Consider the following 4869-nt stretch of genomic DNA (forward strand, 5'->3'; position numbering starts at 1 on the left):
CACACACACACACACACACACACACACACACACACACACACACACAAAGATTTTTCAATTTTTATATAAATGTTTCGTATAAACCATGGAGAACGATATCGGAGAACGAAAATTTTTTTTAATGACAGAGTTTCAATGTTAAGGATTTTGAAAATAGACCTTTTTTATTGTAAAAAATAAAAAAAATTAATCAGTTAAGAAACCCAAGGTTCATACGAGAGCTATTGTATAGATATAGAATAACATATTAAAATTTTAAACGATTGATCAAGTAGTTTTTTCATCATCAGTAATCATATTTGGCAGCGAACCACTATTTTTTAGAGGTGTCGTCGAAATCTAAAATTATTAAATATTAAAATCATAACAAAATAAAAAAAATTTGTATATATTTTAAGACTAATAAAGTATAATACAAAAAAAGTCTTAGTGGTCTAATATGAATAAATGATTTAGGATGCTCGTATGAAATATAAGAGATCCAGGTTCAAGTTCCAGCCGAGATAATATTTTTCGCAATAAATTTATTAAGAATTTCAACATATTAACATCTTTATAATATGATGCTTGATGATAGCATTAAATTATTAAATTGCTTGTCAATTTAATTCGCGATTACTAGAGTAGTTTTAATTACGTTTATAGTTCGGAAAATAATTGGGCGCGATTCTAAAAGACTACAACATGGTATACATTCTCTACATTTTTTGGAGTGAAATTTTCTCTAATCACTGACCAGTTCACTGTACGTGGAGGAAATATTCACTTTTAATAAAGTGAATTCTTTCACACTAAAACAAAAAGTGAAAAGTTTTACTCTTATTTTTAAAATGAAATTGTTAATGTTCTAAACTTCACTCCAACTTAAAGTGCAGAAATTTCGCCAAATCACGCTTAATGCCTTTTCAGTTCTTATTCTCGTACAAATACTGTTTATAATTGCCAATTATTAATTGTCAATTATTAATTGTGTTTAGAGTTGTTTTGAGTGTATAAACAACGTCAAGTGTTTGACAAATTTGGAAATAAATTTATCAGAGATAAGCCTGTTTATACATTTGTACATACATAAAATAGAAATCAAAAGGATATAAACAGAGGTTAAAGTACTTTGTATATTTTAGGCTAATGAAAGAAATTAATTTCTACTGAAATGTAATTTATTAATAAAATATAATAAATCGGAATTCATATCTTTAATCTTTAATATGTTTATATTCCTATACAAATAAAGTATTTAGAGATTTCAAGACTTAATAAAAAAATACCTACGACTTTATGATTAGATTACAAACATCCTCTCTCCGAGAAAAGTCACTCTTTTTAGAGTTGAAAAATAATGAATGAATTCTTTTGAAAAGTGAAATTTTGCTCCACTTTGATTGGCAGTATTTTCATGAATATTTGGAGTGACTTTTCACTCCAAAAAGTGAGACTTCACTCCAAGAAATTTAGAGAATAATATAAGTACATATATAGTGTATATTAGTAATTCAAGATTGAATTATTTAAATGAAGATCTAGTTTCGATTGTAATAGGTATTTTTCTAATATTAATTATAATACAAAAAGTTTCAAATCGATGTGCCTTTATTTATTATAAAAAAATATCTCTAGAAATCGGCAGAATTTTCGAGAAACTAAAATGTCTTCTTGAGCATTGTATTTATAAATATTTAATAACTATTTCTTTAATATATAAATAGGACATTAGGACATGTTTGATCACTGGGATGTTTACCTTACACGATTTTACATATTAATTCCTTTAAAAAAATAAATTTAGAAATCCATACGTGTATTTATTCAATTATTATAAATCAGAATAAGAGACATATTATGTAATAAAAATTTTTCTTTCAAAATTCAAGTATTAAATTTATGCGTAGATCTATTAATTTTATTCGATTTTCGATCAAACCTATTTAGAAAAAATGAATACGTTCAATCGATCATTTTTTATGTGAATGCTTATGAAAGAATCCTGATTGCGGAGTTGTCGCACAATTTACTTCGACAGAGTTCAAACAATCGAGCAACAACGAGTGTACGAGTATGTAGAGCCGCAGGAACTTCTTAGCTATAAATCCGTTCACTCGTTCCTTTATACGTATACCGCGCGATACGTATACGCTTTCGTACATGCGGGGAAGCGCAATAAAACTTTCGACAAAAACAATTATTTATCCGGATCCCGCTGTTCCGCGCAATGAGGGAAAATGAGTCGAAGTTATAAATACCACGCTGCGGGAAAGTCGCGCCGCGTTTCGGGGCTGCGCATGCTACGCTGGATAAAAGGGAAAGATCTATGGCGAGGACGGGGAGGAGACCGCTGGAAGAAAAATAAATCTGTTTCGTCTTTTTTGCGGCCCAACCTCACCCCTTTTGTCTCGCTCGCGCGGCAAAGAACTGTCTCAGGGGCTAAAGTTGCGGGATACGATTAGAGAGCAAGAGTGACACCTTTACTAGCTTTTACCTCTCTTTCTTTCATCAGCAATAATTTGTTTATCGTTTATCAATCACTTAATAATAAGAAAAATTCATGATTTAAAGCTGCTAGTTAATAGAAGGTGGTATTACATATCCCAGTTTCATTTTACGCAATAACTTTATTAATAATCAATACTTAAAACTTGACAAATATATTATTAAAATATATCGTTAATTATTACTGATATTTGTTAACAAAATTGCTTGTAAACTAATGTATAAAAATAAATAATGTATAAAAGTAAAATATTAAATTAAATACTTTTTGAATATAATTACAATTTTCATTGATTTTATAATTTATATTAACCCTTAATACACACATCTGGGTTATTCGTATCCTGTCCATTTCTTTTTTTTTGAAATACTAGAGTACCTAATCAAATATCGATCTTTTTTCTATTCCTAAAAAAAGTTTGATATCTAGAAAACAAGTTTCGTGCGTTATCGGTCTCAATTCGTACGTATTCTTTAACTGGCATAACTATGAAGTTCATCTTTGGGTCACAAATGACCCAAGGTGTGTACAGAATGTATATTTTCTGTAACTAAAAAATTTTTGTTTTTTTCTTTATTTTCAATAAATTCTCGGTTGTATTGCGAGAATATTTCGCGAATTATTAAAAAAAAAAATTTAACTTTAAAACAACATATCAGCCCTTAATAAACGCGATTTTTGATATCTTTGTTTTAAATGTTGTCATATTTTATGTTTTAAATGTTGTTAATATTATATATTATTGTCTGTAATGTTATAAAGAATATTTTCCTATTAAATTATAAGTTTTTTTAATACAATAGCAATAATAAAATCCATTGTTTTAAAATGTAAATGCAATGTATCTTCAATTTATAGCCATTCATACATATTAAAAAAACATCATTTTTAGGTTATTCAACAATTAAATTTTTTTTGGACAACCGACACTTGAACTATTTTTTTTCTTGTAGCTTAGAGTATCAATTTTAAGATACTGAACCATACTTTTCCTTTAAACATTTTTTGTTTCAGACTTTTATATTTTTATATGAAACAGTGCATTTTTCTGATTTCGTTAACTATCTTTAGTTACAATAATTTCTCTACAATTTGTATATAAATACACAAATACTTTCTAAAGATATCAAAACATTATGTATTATAAAAATTGTTTATTAATTTATATATACTTGTAAAAGTGATGAAAATTAAGCCAAGACATAAATGATCGAACGTGTGTATTAAGGGTGCCAAAAATTAATGTGTATACTAAGAATTAATAATCTGAAATTAATTTTTACTCAAATATTGAGAGAATCTAGAAATATACTGATTCTAATTATAAGAGTTTATATTATTATAATAGCTTCATATTTACCATGTTCTCGATATTTATACATATATGATAATAATTAGATAATAATTATTATTCATGATTAAGTATCATTAATATCACTGATTGTTAGAAATTACTATATTAAATGTGATGGAAAACTGATTATTGCATAAAATTGAAATTGAAATTGAATAAAGTGATTTTAAACGCTAAAGATAAATTTACCTATTTAATTAAAAAAATATAACAATATTGCTCTTTTTAATTACTAAATAAAATATATTAATTATAATAATTTAAAGTTGATAAAGATAAATTATTATTAATTTATTTTAACAGCATTACCAAGCATGTCGTAAAGAAAGTACGACTGTAGCAATCTGAGATTATTAGATAAATTTATCAGGTTATATATAACGGAGAATTAATTGTATGAAACAGAACTGATTACGATCGAGGATAAATAATGATCCCGGAGAGAATGGCGATTAGGCTGCGATATAAGAGCGACTATGATCGCGACGTAAAGCTGGAATCTTGCTATAGTTGGCTTACGTGATCAGAATTAATCATGGTTATTTAGTGGTTGAATAAATTTCTCTCGGTGCCAATCGCGTTAAATTTTGTGTCAGTCGGTTTGAGCCTGACACTTAGTGATGCACCTGCGCCGGTGAAAACAAAACAAATCGTTCTAACTCCATATTTACCTATGTAATGGCGAAATTGCTCTTTAATATCTTGTAATTAAATTCCTTTGTAACAAAGTTCCTTTTGACACACTTTTGTTATTTGCGCAAAGAAAATGAAGATTGGAACTACTTGTCAAACGATCACATTTGTTTCACAGCTGAAGTCATACTATCTCGTTATGACCAAAAACGTTTCACTATTTGAGATGATGGCAACGATAAAGCGATGGGCTGCCGTAACGATAAGCCGAGAAATCGATTAGAAGTTTGCTTAATGGATAGTTGGGAAGGAGAAATCTGAGTTAGAAATGTGGTTCTCTTTCTCTTTCTCTCTCTCTCTCTNNTNNNCTNTNNTCTNTCTCTCTCTTACTTCT

This window comes from Atta cephalotes, assembly GCF_000143395.1.
Source record: "Atta cephalotes unplaced genomic scaffold scaffold00010, whole genome shotgun sequence".
NCBI classification, from domain to species: Eukaryota; Metazoa; Arthropoda; class Insecta; order Hymenoptera; family Formicidae; genus Atta; species Atta cephalotes.